The sequence below is a fragment of the Bubalus bubalis genome, chromosome X (assembly GCF_019923935.1).
Source record: "Bubalus bubalis isolate 160015118507 breed Murrah chromosome X, NDDB_SH_1, whole genome shotgun sequence".
NCBI lineage: Eukaryota > Metazoa > Chordata > Mammalia > Artiodactyla > Bovidae > Bubalus > Bubalus bubalis.
Window position 1 is genome coordinate 11,164,686 of NC_059181.1, and position 16,849 is coordinate 11,181,534.

The following is a 16,849-nucleotide window of genomic DNA, read 5'->3' on the forward strand; positions in this document are numbered from 1 at the left end:
ATTCTGTGCAGTATATGTACATTGAGCACCTATATTTTCCTTGCTGTTTTAGGAGTGGTATTCTGCATAAACTAAAAATAAATGGTCATCAGCATGGGTTTAGTGCTGTGGTTTGGGTTCACAGTGCTTTTTTTAGGATGGTATTTTCCTTTGGGACAATAAGCTGATCTAGCAGGAGTGGAAGAGTATGTCACCTGAATCTGTTTCATTTGTGAATGAATTCTGCCTTTTTGACATGTGCTACTATGTCTTTATTCATCACTTTTTGTAGAGTTGAAAATGAGAAGCAAGCAGCAAATCCATAGAGTGTGGTAAAGGGTGCTACAGATCCTTCCTTTCATTAATTGCTGCTGAAGAAACTATCTTTAAGGACCCTCTAACAACTTTTGGCAGAAAATGTTGACAAATGTCTCTGTACACAGTCTCATTTTCTACCTCATTGCTCTGGACAGTTCAGAGCATACCTTTCCATATGGTGCATCTTAGGACTCGCTGAGTGGCTGAAACCACTTTTAACATTGATTTGTCCTTCTCTTAGAGAATTAGATGGTCTTTAGTGTCCGCTCAACCTCAGGATGCAAATACCATGAGACATTGGCTCCATCCTTCAGTTTTTAGGGTAATTAAAAGCCCTATTCCTCCTGACCCACATATAAACAAGTGAGAACTTATTTTTCCAATAGTCCAGCATTAGCTTTATGAGAGGTTGGTTAACCAACAAGTGTTTATTGAATTTCCACTATTTATCTCCTGCTAAGCTTTAGTTCAGGGGCTTCCCAGGTGGCACAGTGGTAAAGAGTCTGCCTGTCAATGCAGGAGACACAAGAGATGCCAGTTTGACCTCTAGGTTGTAAAGATCCCCTGGAGTAGGAAATGGCAACCCACTCAGGTATTCTTGTCTGGAAAATCCCACAGACAGAGGAGCCTGATGGGATATAGTCCACGGGGTCACAAAGAGTTGGACATGACCGAGTATGTGTACATTACTACCAAAAGCTTTAGTTCCATCCTTGTCCTTCTTTGGCTATGATTTCTACTTATTTAAATTATTCAGTTTAGTCACTCAGTCATGTCTGACTCTTTGCAACCCCATGGACTGTAGCATGCCAGGCCTCCCTGTCCATCACCAAATCCCGGAGCTTGCTCAAAATCATGTCCATTGAGTCGGTGATACCATCCAACCATCTCATCCTCTGTTGTCATCTTCTCCTCCTGCCTTCAATTTTCCCCAACATTAGGGTCTTTTCAAGTGAATCAGTTCTTTGCATCAGGTGGCCAAAGTACCGGAGTTTCAGCTTTAGCATCATTCCTTCCAAAGAACACCCAGGACTGATCTCCTTTAGAATGGACTGGTTGGATCTCCTTGCAGTCCAAGGGACTCTCAAGAGTCTTCTCCAACACTACAGTTCAAAAGCATCAATTCTTCAGTGCTCAGCTTTCTTTATAGTCCAACCCTTACATCCATACAAGTCTACTGGACAAACCATAGCTTTGATTAGACAGACCTTTGTTGGCAAAGTAATGTCTCTGCTTTTCAATATGTTGTCTAGGTTGGTTATAGCTTTTCTTCCAAGGAGCGTCTTTTAATTTCATGGCTGCAGTCACCATCTGCAGTGATTTTGGAGCCCCCAAAAATAAAGTCTGTCACTGTTTCCATGGTTTCCCCATCTATTTGCATGAAGTGATGGGACTGGATGCTATGATCTTAGTTTTTTTAATGTTGAGTTTTAAGCTAACTTTTTCACTCTCCTCTTTCACTTTCATCAAGAGGGTCTTTAGTTCTTCTTCACTTTCTGCCATAAGGGTGGTGTCATCTGCATATCTGAGGTTATTGTTATTTCTCCCAGCAATCTTGATTCCAGCTTGTGCTTCATCCAGTCCAGCATTTCTCATGATGTACTCTGCATATAAGTTAAATAAGCAGGGTGACAATATATAGCCTTGACGTACTCCTTTCCCTATTTGGAACCAGACTGTTGTTCCATGTCCGTTTCTAACTGTTGCTTCCTGACCTGCGTACAGATTTCTCAGGAGGCAGGTCAGGTGGTCTGGTATTCCCTTCTCTTTCAGAATTTTCCAGTTTGTGGTGATCCACACAGTCAAAGGCTTTGGCATAGTCAATAAAGCAGAAGTAGGTGTTTTTCTGGAACTCTCTTGCTTTTGTGATGATCCAACAGATGTTGGAAATTTGATCTCTCATTCCTCTGCCTTTTCTATATCCAACTTGAACATCTGGAAGTTCACGGTTCATGTACTGTTGAAGCCTGGCTTGGAGAATTTTGAGCATTGCTTTGCTAGCGTGAGAGATGAGTGCAATTGTGTGGTAGTTTGAACATTCTTTGGCATTGCCTTTCTTGGGGATTGGAATGAAAACTGACCTTTTCCAGTTCTGTGGCCACTGCTGTGTTTTCTATATTTGCTGGCATATTGAGTGCAGCACTTTCACAGCATCATCTTTCAGGATTTGAAATAGCTCAACTGGAATTCCATCAGCTCCACCAGCTTTGTTCATAGTGATGCTTCCTAAGGCCCACTTGACTTTGCATTCCAGGTTGTCTGCCTCTAGGTGAGTGATCACACCATCCTGGTTATCTGGGTCATGAAGATCTTTTTTGTACAGTTCTTCTGTGTATTCTTACCACGTCTTCTTAATATCCTCTCCTTCTGTTAGGTCCATACCATTTCTGTCCTTTATAGAGCCCATCTTTGCATGAAATGTTCCCTTGGTGTGTCTAATTTTCTTGAAGAGCTCTCTGCTGCTGCTGCTGCTGCTGCTGCTGCTAAGTTGCTTCAGTTGTGTCCGACTCTGTGCGATCCCATAGATGGCAGCCCACCAGGCTCCCCCGTCCCTGGGATTCTCCAGGCAAGAAGTTGGGCTTGACATCCCAGCAGGAACACAGGACCGTGGCCACAGTCCTGGGCTGCTGGAGCGCGGGATTTAAATTACTGTGTTTATTGGGCATCTGCAATACAGCACGAATTTGTGCTAAGTTCTTTCTCGGTTTTCTTTTTTTTTTTCGCCATGGTGTGCAGGATGTGGTATCTTGTTTCCCCAACCAGGGATCGAGCCCAGGCCCCCTGCATTGGAAGCACCTCCTTGGAAGCCCCTTAAGTGCTTTCAGTATATTAGTTAATCTTCACAAAAACCCTGATATAGGTACAGATATTTTGTTGTTATTGTTCAGTTGCAAAGTCGTGTCTGACTCTTTGTAACCCCATGGACTGCAGCATGCCAGCCTCTCCTATCCTTCACTATCTTCTGGAATTTGCTCAGATTCACGTCCATTGAGTTGGTTATGCCGTCAGTCTCATCCTCTGCCGCCCCCTTCTATTAACCTTTTAGAAAAGCAGATGAGGAAATTGAACCATACAGGGGTTAAGCAAGTCACCCATGGTGACATAGTTGGTAAACAGTAGAGCCAAAGTCCGCTTCCTGAAGGTCTCTCCCCCTTCCTGTAGTTGCAGTCAAAGTATCTGTGTGCGTGGGAAGACAGGGATCCATTGCACTGGCAATTGAGACTTTCACCACATACCCCTAGAAGGACCTAGATGAGCTGACTCCTGATTTGCACCAACAGTAAAACTGTCACAACAGAATTAGTGGACATTCCGGAGGTGCTTATCTACCAGCTACTGGTTTCCGAATGGGGCTTGGGAGTCACCTGGATGAATGCATGAAAGACTTGTCTGAAAAGGCTTTTGTGACCAACCTCCTTATGTTTCTCCTGCTGCGCAAGTGACAGTAGTTACTTCCTGGTTGTGAACTGTGCTTCTGTTATCAGCAGTTCTTATCTGAGCTACTCAATGTGGGTTTCCTACTTGCTCTGGGGCTTGGTGACTGAGGAGCTGATGGGGGTCTGGGAAGGCTCAAGTCACTGTTAATGAAGGAGACTGCTTCTTTGTCTACCAAATTTCCCATCACATTGTAAACAGTGAGCCCAGCGCTCAGCCCAAGCCTCCAGCTCAGCTGCCTAAGCATGGAGATTTCAGACTCCAGAAACAGGTGTGTAAGAAAAGCAGGCAGAAAAACCCTTCACCACTTCCCTCCCCCATGCTCCCCTCACCCACTGTATGTGGGACACTAGAGGAAGTCTTGGGTGATTGGTACATGATGGTGCGTTGTCTTTGTGCCATGCCAAATTCCTAATATTGGCCCTAGGAGTAAATTACCTAACCACCTGTATGGGGCACCTATATGTTTCAATCTTTCCCAAACTACTTTTGATAAAGTAGCCTCCTAGGAATAGAGTTCTGTGGTAAGATGAATTTGCTGCCTCTGTGCCTGCTCTGGGAGATTCACAGGGTGCACAAGCCCATTAAAGGCTTTGAAGTTCTGCAGTAAAGAAACCTGGTCAATTTTGTTAAAGCTGGCAGTTTTCTAGCTTGTGTGACCATTCATCCCTTTATGAAATACCTGTTAATATCCTAAGGACTTAGTGGTTAGGACACATTATTAAACACCAGCCTTAAGGTGTTGGTAAGAACATTTCCAGACATCTTTAATCTGTCACCTCATCTCTGTATTATGTGATTAAAGTTAAATTTTTATATCTTATGCCAATAGCTTTCCTTGAAAGAGATGAGAATGAAAACAAGAGTTTATCACACATTAGTTTGGGATTGTAGTGTTTTTTTGTTTGCTGTGTTTTCTTCATTTCTCCTTCTTCTTTCATGAGGTTATTTTTACCACTTCACAACAATTTATTACAGAGAACTTAAGTACTTGGAGTTATTCTTTTTCTCTGGTAAAAAAAAATGTTTCTTGGTGTGTATCGACAATCAAGCTTACTTTGGGAAAAAAAAAAATATATATATATATACTTAACTACAGAGACTTCTTTTATGGGGCTTAAAACTGTAGTCCTTGGGGGAGAAACCAAGAAGCCTGATATAATTAAAATAATTATATTTATTAGTAGATTTGAAAAGAGATTAAGTTTAAAAGTTTTTGAATTATTTTTGGATTTAACATTTTCATATTATTTAACTTGATAAATGGCCAAGACTAGACTATAATAAATGAGAAGGGACTTCCCTGGTGGCCCAGTCGCTAAGACTCTGTGTTCCCAAAGCAGGGGGCCCCAAGTTCAGTCCCTGGTCAGGGAACTAGATCCCACATGCTACAACTAAGATCTGGTGCAGCCAAATAATTAAAAAAAAAAAAAAAGAAACTAACGCCCCCCAAAAGATGAATAAATAAATGAGAAAACATTTTATTTCTCCAAAAAGTATGCTGTTTAAAAAATGATTTGGCCAATCAGTGATGCACTATCAGGTTTTAAGTATGTAAGAGAGTTTGTATATTGCAGATATGTGCACAAAGATAGATAGATAGATAGAGAAGACCTTAGATAGATCATTCCTATGTATACCAAAAGTCCATCTCTATTTTTATCAAGTGAGAGATATGAGGTGTAGATTTTCAGCATAAAATGCAGTCTAGCTGACCCATGTTTAGACCAGACATCACCATGATATGAACATCTGGATTAAGTTATCCAGATGGGGCCCTGGAGTTAGGAGAATGAATAAATTCAAAGAAACCGATCTTATTTCTCATACTATATGGAAAACTGAAAGTGAAGTCGCTAAGTCGTGTCCGACTCTTTGTGACCCCATGGACTGTAGCCTACCATGCTCCTCCGTCCATGAGATTTTCCAGGCAAGAGTACTGGAGTGGTTTGCCATTTCCTTCTCCAGAGGATCTTCCCGACCCAGGGATTGAACCCGTGTCTCCTGCATTGTAGGCAGACGCTTTACCATCTGAGCCACCATAGGTAAGATCAAGAAGGGCCAAGTAGTATATAAAGAATCAAATGTTTTGGTTCTATGTTTTCCTGTGGACAAGCCAGAGAGCAGGGTGTGGTATTTTGGCTCAGGCTAGAAGCCAGAGGTAACACTTTAAAAAAAAAAAAAAAAAGACTGATTCATAGTGTAAATGGTAAAAAAGCAATCAGAAGTTCTATATGGAGCAGTATTAAAATGAGAGTTAGTTAAATTTATTAGTTCATTGTTTGCATAAAAAGTGAGTAAAATGCCATCAACAGGGTTGGTACTTGTCTTGTAGGTCTCTTTTCTGTTCAGGGCCTGTATGGTACTTCAATAGCCAAATCTCTTTAATAGTGTTGATCTCATGCCAGATTTCTTTTTTTTTAATTTATTTATTTTAATTGGAGGCTAATTACTTTACAGTATTGTATTAGTTTTGCCATACATCAACATGAATCTGCCATAGGTGCACATGTGCTCCCCATCCTGAACCCCCCTCCCACCTCCCTCCCCATACCATCCCTCTGGGTCATCCCAGTACACCAGCCCCAAGCATCCTGTATCATGCATTGAACCTGGACTTCTCATGCCAGATTTCTTATGATAATTGTGATAGAACCACAGCTTCAGTGTAATTATGTTTAATAAAGAGAAGATTTTTTTTTTTTGGTCCAAAGGATAATCTTTTCAGTTTTATATTAGCACCACATTTGATGAATTGGGGCTCCATCTAGACTCATGTGCTCTGAATTTTCCTACTTATATCACTAATTTCTTACCTTTTAATGGCAAGTGCTCTTTGCAAGCAATGAGGTGAGCACTACAATAGCACTGTGGGATGAATCACTATGGAAGAAGCCTTTTAGCAGTACTTCTAAGCTCTGAGAAACCAGGAGGGCTTCATGGAAGTGCTGAAGTTACCAGTTAAATTGAGTTTTACAGAAACGAGAGAACTTTTCTTTTCAATGGCTGAAGAATTCAGAGCATTACTATAGAGAAAAAGCAAATGCAAAGAAACAAGCTTAAGAGAAGTCCCTGCATGTTGGTGGAACTGCCCACAATTTGGAAAGCCTTGTAGATTTTAGGTGAGAGAGATTTTGTGTTTGAATGTGGCAGTAAAGAGCAGCTAGCCTGCTCAATTGAGACCTAGTGGTGCCAGAGCTGTGAGAGAGGGACCTCCTGACCCTAGAGTTCTGTCTGGGGAGCAGCCCCTGAGGGCACAGCACAGGGTATAACACAGCCCAGCGGAGCTTATCTTTGCAGGCATCACCATCATCTGAGATGGGGGAGGAGTTCAACCTACTGAGGCCTGGGCCCCATCCCCAGAACCTATAGTGTGGGGTGAGGCCTGAGCACTGGGAGTTTATAGAAGTTCCCCAGGTAATTCTGAAAGTGCAGTCAGGATTGAGAAGCACTGAACTAAGCTGAGAGGAAGGAATGTTCAAAGAAGAAGTTGAGAATATAGGGGATTTGTCAATGATCTGCCCTGACTTCTTAAAGGGTATGGTGGGAGGCTTTCTCAAGTTGGGGGAATTGGAGGCATGCAGTCCAGCTAGGATACATCCAGGCCCTGTGGGGACAGGAATCCCAATTGCAGTGAATGGCCTAGGGGTCTCGGGCTTCTACTGATGATTGATTTTAGCAGGGTCAGAGGATGTGATGGAAGGTCTTGCTGGAAGAACTAGTTGCTGTGTGCCTCTGGTCATGTGTGTACTGTTGTGAAGAAGTAGCGTTGAACACAGATGGCCTTGAAAAGAAATCATAGTCCATTCAGCTAATTTGTCATCTAACTTTGTCCTCTGGCTAGGATCAGGTCTCTAAGGCAATACTGAACCCACTGGGAATATGCTGGGCATGATACTTTACTTCAAAGCCAAATTTCTTAGATACAACTTAATATAAAATACTCTCTTCATTTCATTTGGAAGGAAAGACTGAAGTTCACTTAAACTCAAATGGTAGTTTGTAGGCCCTGAAGTTCTGAAATATTTGATACTCCATGCTTTTTAAAAAGATAAATACATTGTTTTTATAAATTAATATCTTATCATTTCAAGTATGCTTTTCACAAATTAATATATAGCTGATAATACAAAATAGTAAGTTCTCCTGGGAGAAATTAAGAGTTTTAGATCTCTCTCTTTTTTGACATTACTACTGATTATGTAAGTGTCTTAAAGTGTTATGTAGTACGTTTTTAGAATGTAAATTTGATTAAAGTATAGCATACATACTGAATCTGTTTAAAATGCATGTTAAATACATTTTTAGGAGAGTAAAATGAAGTATCTCATTGGTAGCTTTCAAATATCTATAGGAAAACAGCAAGAAACATTGTGTGTAAACAATATAGAAATGTCACAGCTTCTAAAATTTTGTGCCTTTATTCTTTATCAAATTAAAACTCAGAAGGCATATATCACATATCATGAGATCTTTTTACAATATATTCACATGATCTCACGTAATGTACATTAGTCACCACATCACCTCAATATATTGGTTATGTAGACAAATCATGTTTGTAAGCTTTCCAAGGTATATACAACATCCTGATTTTTACTCATCAAAATATAAATTTAGTATATGCCAAGAGATAGTCTTCTATGTATTTATGTATTGGAAACTCAGTAATTATTTGAAGAGAATTTGCAGGCATTTTTCTTCCAAATTATTACTCTCTTCTGTCCTACAGTGCATGCTGAAGATTAGCTGAAAATCACAATATGTTAGTGAGTGTTTTAGTGATTACAGAAAGAAGATCTAGGCCCAGGATTTATCTTTATTTGCAATGATAAAAGAACATAATGAAAGCTATACAACATTATACAAATGTGTCTGTCTGTGGTCTTATCCTTAGCCCTGCTATTGTGTAGCTCTATGGCTTTGTGGGAAGTAAGCAAATTCGACTGACAGACCTACTATCTCTTCTAGGAAATGAGAAGATTAGTCTAGATAGATCCTCTTAGTTCTTAAGGTGTCAGATTATATGTTGTATTCCTCTGTCCAAAGAAAATTTTGTTGAAAATATAGATGAAACATCAGAAAACATAACTGAGTACAAGATGGCTTGGACTAATCTTTCCCTGCTTCCCTCCCACTTCCCTCTAAGTACAACTAAAAACTCTAGGCATAATATGGCAGAAAGAGGATTTTAAAAGATGTGAAGAGGAAAGCAAGCCGGCTAGGGCCTCAGGACTTGAGGAACAGCATAGTAGTGAGTTCCTTGAGTTTTAAAAAAATCTTTCACATATCCTGGACTGGGCACAGGAAAAGCCTGCGACCCAGAACCACTGACCGATGCAAACAGAAAGAAAATGTACTATCTAGCCAGAGGACTGGGAAAGAGGTAGCTAAGCTGGTTATAAACTTTTTTTGACATAAGGCAGTGGCACCCCACTCCAGTACTTTTGCCTGGAAAATCCCATGGACAGAGGAGCCTGGTAGGCTGCAGTCCATGGGGTTGCTAAGAGTCAGACACGACTGAGCAACTTCCCTTTCACTTTTCACTTTCATGCATTGGAGAAGGAAATAGCAACCCACTCCAGTGTTCTTGCCCGGAGAATCCCAGGGACGGAAAGCCTGGTGGGCTGCCATCTATGGGGTCGCACAGAGTCGGACACAACTGAAGCGACTTAGCAGCAGCAGCAACTCTACCCCAGTCAAACACCATGGTTGCTTCTCCCTCCAGTGTCAGCAGAGACCTACTGGGGAGGTCTTGCCCCTTATGTGGTAGCAGTAGACATCCCAGAGTGGTGCTTTCTTAGCCAGCAGAGATGGCTTCAGCAGAGACTAAAGGGGGAATCTAGTCTCTTAACTGTGACTAATGGTAGCAGGTAGCCTGGGGAGGCATGTTACACCCTCCCAGATGGTGTCACTGGAGACTGAAACATTCCCAGGTAAGAAAATCCGAAGAGTTTGTCACTAGTAGACTTGCCCTATAAAAAATGCTAAACAGTGTTCTCCAGGCTGAAATGAAAGGATATTAAACAGTACCTTGAGGCTATAAAAAGAAATTAAGAAAGGTATAGGTAGTTACATAGGTAAATACAAAAGTCAGTAAATAATTTAAAATCTGTGTTAATGGGCACACATGTATAAAAATGTTGGTTGTGAGATAAGTAATATAGGGTGACAGCAGAGCTATACAGGACCAGAGGTATGTGTACTATTGATACTAAGTTGGTATTAATTCAAACTTGTTATAAAGTTAATATGTTAACGGTAATTCCGAGGGTAACTACTAAGGAAAAACCTAAAAAATGGTATACTACCAAAAATCAGTTAATCACAAAAGAAGACAGTAATGGAGGGTTGAGAACAAAACAGATACAAGACATAGAAAACAAACAGCAAATGGAAGAAGTAAATATTTCCTTTTAGTAATTGCTTTAAATTATATAGATTAAAGTCTCCAATTAAAAGACAGAGATTGAATTGATTAAAAAATTATTCAAATATGTGCTGTCTACAGTAGACTTCACTTTAGATCCAGTGATACAAACAGATTGAAAGTGAAAGGATGGAAAAAGATATAACATACAAATAGTAACCAAAAGAGAGCTGGCATATATATGTTAATACCAGACCACATATACTTAAAGACAAAAATTGTTACAGGAGGCATAGAATGACATTATGTATTGATAAAAGAGTCAGTGCATTAATATGTTAAAAATTATAAACCTATACACACCTAACAACAGAGCTTCAAAATATATGAAGCATAACCAACAGAATTGAAGGGAATAATAACCAATTCTACAATAATAGAGACTTTAATACATCGCTTTCATCAATGGATTGACAACTAGGCAGAAGACAAATGAGGAAATAGAGGCCCAACAGACCTCTATAGAACCCTCTACTCAATGATAGCCTATACATTTTCCCTCAAGTGCACATGTGACATTCTCTAGGATAGACAGTATGTTAGGCCACAAAACAAGTCTCAACACATTTTAAAAAACTGAAATCATATAGAGTATCTTCTCTGACCACAGTGAAATGAAACTAGAATTCAATAAAAAGCAAAACTGGAAGATTCAGTAATGTGGAAATTAGATGACATATCCTTACAGAAAACAATGGATCTTAAGGGATACACAAAACAACTAGATGTAAATTAAGATAGCAAAAAACATTAATCATGAGGGGAGGACAGTACAAATGCAGGGTTGTTAAATTAAGAGATCAGCAATTTAAAACAATCATGTATATATTATTTGTATGATATTTATAGCATATTTTATATATTGCTATATAAAAACTTCATGGTAACCACAAATCAAAAATCAGTATTAGATGTACACACAAAAAAGAAAAAGGAATCCAAACATAATGCTGAAGATAGTCATCAAATCACAAGAGAACAAAAGAAGAAGAAAGGAACTAAAAAGTCTAAAAAAAAACACCCCAAATAGTTAACAAAATATACTTTCTACAGGACACTCACTGTAGAGCTAAACACACACACACACACACACACACTGAAAGTGAGAGGATGGAACAAGATATTTCATGTAAATGAAAATGACAAGAAAGCAGGAGCATTTACACTCATATCAGACAAAATAGACTTTAAAACAAAGGCTATAACAGAAACCAAAGAAGGGCATTATATGACAAAGGAATCAGTACAAGAAAGGATATTACAGTTGTAATATATATGTACACAATACAGGAGCACCTAAATATATAAAGGAAATATTACCAGATATACACAGAGAAATTGCCAATAATACAATAATAGTACGAGACCTTACACCCCCGCATACATCAATGGATAGATAATGCAAAAAATTAGTAAGGTAACAGTGGTCTTAAATGACACAGTAGACCAATGGACTTAATAAATATTAAGGACATTTCATCTAAAAAGAGCAGAATATATATTCTTTTCAAGTGCACATGGAATGTTCTCCAGGATAGACCACAAGCTAGGCCACAAAGGAAGTCTCAACAATTTTAAGAGGATAGAAATTATGTGAAGCATTTTTTCCAACCACAATGGTATGAAAGGGAAATCAATTACAGAAAAAAACAGGACAAGCAAAAACACATGGAGAGTAAATAACATGCTAGTAAAAAACCAATAGGTCAATGACGAGATCAAAGAGTAAAAGAGAAAATACTTCAAGACAAGTAAAAATAGAAACACAACTTTCTAAAATCTGTGGGATGCAGCAAAAGCAGTTCCATAAGGAAAGTTATAGGGATACATGCCTTCCTTAAGACCTAAACAATCTAAAGGAGTTAGAAAAAGACCAAACATATTCCAAAGTCAGCAGAAGGAAATCATAAAGATCATAGAGGAAATAAATAGACCAAAAAAAGTAACATACCCCACATTAGAAAATAGGAAACCAAGAGTTGTTCTTTGAAAAGATAAACAAAATTATAAGCCTTTAGCCAGGCTTATCAAGAAGAAAAGAGAGAGAACCCAAATGAACACAATAAGATATGAAGGAGGAGAAATAACAACCAGTTTCACAGAAATTCAAAAAATAATAAGAGAATGCTACAGATAGTTATATGCCAACAAATTGGGCATCCTAGAAGAAATGGACAAGTTTCTAGAAACAAAAAACTTGCCAAAACTGAATCAGGAAGAAACAGACAATTTGAACAGGCCTATCACTAATAGTGAAATTGAGTTTGTAATTAAAAAACAAAAGCTCCCAGCAAACGAAAGTCCTGGATCAGCAGCTTCAAAGGGAAATTCTTCCAAATGTAGGAGGAGCTACTAGTTATCTTCAAACTATTCCAAAAATTTTAAGAGGACAGAACACTCCTAAATTCATTCTACGAGGCCACCATTACCCTGTTACCAAAACCAGAGAAAGACATTGCCAAAAAAAGCCACAGAGCAACATCTTTGATGAATGTAGATGCAAAAATCTCAATAAAATATTACTAAACTCAATCCAGCAATATATAAAAAGAATCATACACCACGATCAACTGGGGTGTATTCTAGGATGCAAAGATGTTTTAGTATTCACAAATCAATGTGATATACACCATTTTAACAAAAGGAAGGATCATGATCACATAATCATCTCAATAGATGCACAAAAAGCCTTTGACAAAATTCAGTATCAATTCATGATTGAAAAAACTGTCATCAAAGTTGGTGTAGAAGGACTATATCTCAATGTAATAAAGGCTCTTTATGACAAACCCACAGCTAGCATCATCCTTAGCTTAGAAAGCTAAAAGGATTTCCTCTAAAGATAAGGAACAAGACAAGGAAACCCACTCTTGTCACTTCTGTTTAACATAGTATTGGAAGTCCTGACAACAGCAATCAGAGAAGAAAAAGAAATAAAAAGCACCCAAATTGGAAGGGAAGAAGTAAAACTATTTGCAGATGACCTGACAGTATACATAGAAAACCCTAAAGTCTCCACCTCAAAACTATTAGAACTAATTAATGAATTCAGTAAACTTGCAGGATACAAGATTAATATACAGAAATCTATTTGTTTTCTATACACTAATAATGAACTATTGGAAAGTGAAAGTAGTAAAAAAAAATTTGCATCAAAAAGAACAACATACCTAGGAATAAACTTCAGGTGAAAGACTTATACTCTGAAAACTAAAACATTGATGAAAGAAATTGAAGATGATACAATGAATTGGAAAGATATCCCATGTTCATATATTGTTAGAATTAATATTGTTAAAATATCTATACTACCCAAAGCAATCTACAGATTTAATGCAATTCCTATCAGAATTCACATGATATTTTTCACAGAACTAGAATAAATAATCCTGAAATTCACATGGAACCACAGAAGACCTCGAATTGTTAAAGCAATCTTGAGGGAAAAATAAAAAAAGAATAAAGTTGGAGGTTTTTCTCATAGAAACTCATGCACCCTGAGTGCAAAGCCACAGTAATCAGAATAGCATGGTACTGACACAGAAAAGGACACATAGATCAATAGAACAGAGAGCCCAGAACCTATGCATGTATGGTCAGTTAATCTATGACAAAGGAGGCAAGAATATACAATGGAGAAAAGATAATCTCTAAAGTAAATAGTGTTGTAAAAACTGGATAGCTACATGTAAAAGAATGAAATTAGAACATTTTCTCATACCATATACAAAAATAAGCTTAAAATGGTTTAGTAATCTACCTGTAAGAACTGAAACCATAAAACTAGAATAGTCCTTGACATAAGTAAGAGCAATATATTTTTTAATCTGTTTCCTAAGACAAAAGAAATAAAAGCAAAAATATACAAAAGGGACCAAGTTAAAGTTAAAAGCTTTTGCACAGCAAAGAAAATAATCAGCAAAACAAAAGACAACCTAGTTAACGGGAAAAAATAATTTGCAAATTATATGACCAACAAGGGACTGATATCCAGGATAAATAAATACCCATACAACTTGATATTTTAATAAAAGCAACCTTATTAGAAGATGGGTAGAAAACTTGAATAGACATTTTTCCAAAGAAGATATCAGATGGTCAACAGGCACATGAAGAGATGGTCAGTGTTGCTAATTATTGGAGAAATACAATCAAAACCATGATGAAACATCACCTCACACCTGTCAGAATGGCTGTCATCAAAATGACCACAAATAGCAAATGTTGACGAGGATGTGGAGGAAAGGCAACTCTTGTACATTGTCAATAGAAGTGTAAATTGGTGCAGTTACTTTGAAAAATAGTATGGAGGTTTTTTTCTCAAAAAAGTAAAAATAGAACTCTATAATCCAACAATTCCACTTTTGAGTATACATCTAAAAAAAAAAAATGAAAAAACTAATTCAAAAAGATATATTCACTCCAGTATTCATGGCAGCATTATTTATAAGATATGAAAGCAACCTAAGGATCCATCAATAGAGTAATGGTTAAAGAAGTGGTGTGAGTGTATATACATACACACATATGTACATACATACATAAATACATACACACACACAGGAATATTACTCAGCCATAAAAAAGAATGAAATTCTACCATTTATAGCAATGTGAGTGGACTTAAGAGAATATTATGCTTAGTGAAGTAAGTCAGACAAATACTGTGTTATCACTTATGTGTGGGATCTGCAAGGCAAACGAATGTATATAGTAAAACAGAAATAGACTCACAGTTAAAGAAAACTAGTGGATACCACAGGGAGAGGGAAGTAAAGAGGTACAAGATAGGCATATCGGATTAATAGGTATAAACTACTATGTATAAAATAGATTAGCAACAAGGGTTAGGATTAAATACAGCACAGGAAATTATAGCCATTATTTTAAGGTAATAACCTTAAATGAAGTATAGTTTATAAAAATGCTGAATCACTATGCTGTACACCTTAAACTAATATAATATTGTAAATCAACTATACTTCAATTAAAAAAAAGAGAAACTAGCTGAACCCAACGCTAGCAGAAGGAAAGACATAATGAGTGGAGATAAATAGAGAATAGGAAAACAAGCGAGAAATCATTGAAATCATAAGTCGGGTTTCTGAGAAGATCAGCAAAATGGATAAACCTTTAGCTTTACTGACCAAGAATGTAATTAATCTTGTGTTGTCCTCTAGTTAAAATAAAAGGCTGTATTTTAAATTAAAATAGGTTATGATAAATGTATCTTTCATTATAGATCACACTGTTTTGAATTTATCAAGGCTGAAGATTCAAGTAGATTATTCTGCTTTGTGTAAGACCTTATTTCTTGTATTGACTTTGCCAGTACATTTTACTCTATGATACATAGTTGTAGAATTGTTTCATAGTTTACTCAGAAAGTTAATTGTAATCCTAGGTTGGTATACCATGAAGAAGCAGTTGTTGTTTAGATAGAATTTTGAGAGTTCTGAAAGTCCTCTTATAAGGATTTATTAAAGAGATTTGAAAAGTAGTATTTTCAAACAGTTGACTCTGCATGAGAAACTCAAAAAGCAAAGGAAATGGCTATAGTGAGAAGTTCAAGGAGAAGAGGGAGTGACAAAATATTGAGCTTGGAATAGAGGAGGAAAGGTTAATTATAATTCCCTCCTTTTTAAAGGACCACTCAAAGTGTGCCATCTTTCAACAAATGCCATTAGAATTTTCCCCAAGAACTAGTTCAAAAGAAAGAAAAAATTGTATATGACATTTATTTTAGTATTAAATAAAAATTAAAACAGTACAGACAACACAGATGTTGGAGAAGGAGGGTCTGGTTAAGAGTATTGTATGTGTATCTACCTAATAGAATATTAGACAGCCATTAGAATGACTACATGGAGAATAGTAGAAAATACCTGAATATAGAAAATTGATTGTACCACATAAAAGTATTTAGTAGACTTTTGATAATAAGGTGTTCTCTCTGAAGGTGATTCTGAAGGTGTTGGCCGTTACGCTGTGGTCAGAGTTTGAATTCCTTTCCCATTGTTGCTGACCAATGTTGTCTTCTCATTGGGCCACTGAAGTTAATTCCTCAGTGAATTCCCACTAACTCTTTTTATTAATCTAAAAGGGTCACTTAAGTAATTAATTTATAATTTAGCTATCTCATCTTAGTAAAGTAATGCTCAAAATTCTGTGAGCCAGGCTTCAGCAATACACGAACCATGAACTTCCAGATGTTCAAGCTGGTTTTAGAAAAGGCAGAGGAGCCAGAGATCAAATTGCCAACATCCACTGGATCGTTGAAAAAGCAAGAGAGTTCCAGAAAAACATCTATTTCTGCTTTATTGACTATGCCAAAGCCTTTGACTGTGTGGATCACAAGAAACTGTAGAAAAATCTGAAAGAGATGGGCATACCAGACCACCTGACCTGCCTCTTGAGAAATGTATATGCAGGTCAGGAAGCAAGAGTTAGAACTGGACATGGAACAACAGACTGGTTCCAAATAGGAAAAGGAGTACGTCAAGGCTGTATATTGTCACCCTGCTTATTTAACTTCTATGCAGAGTACATCATGAGAAATGCTGGGCTGGAAGAAGCAGAAGCTGGAATCAAGATTGCCGGGAGAAATATCAATAACCTCAGATATGCAGATGACACCACCCTTATGGCAGAAAGTGAAGAGGAACTAAAAAGCCTCTTGATGAAAGT

The 16,849-nt window shown here is 37.7% G+C and overlaps 1 protein-coding gene across 2 annotated transcripts in view; it reads left to right on the forward strand.

Moving 5' to 3' along the window:
* The window catches only part of REPS2 (RALBP1 associated Eps domain containing 2), a 238,584-nt gene that overhangs the window by 177,132 nt on the left and 44,603 nt on the right, over positions 1-16,849 (forward strand). The gene's annotated exons all lie outside the window — the stretch shown is intronic.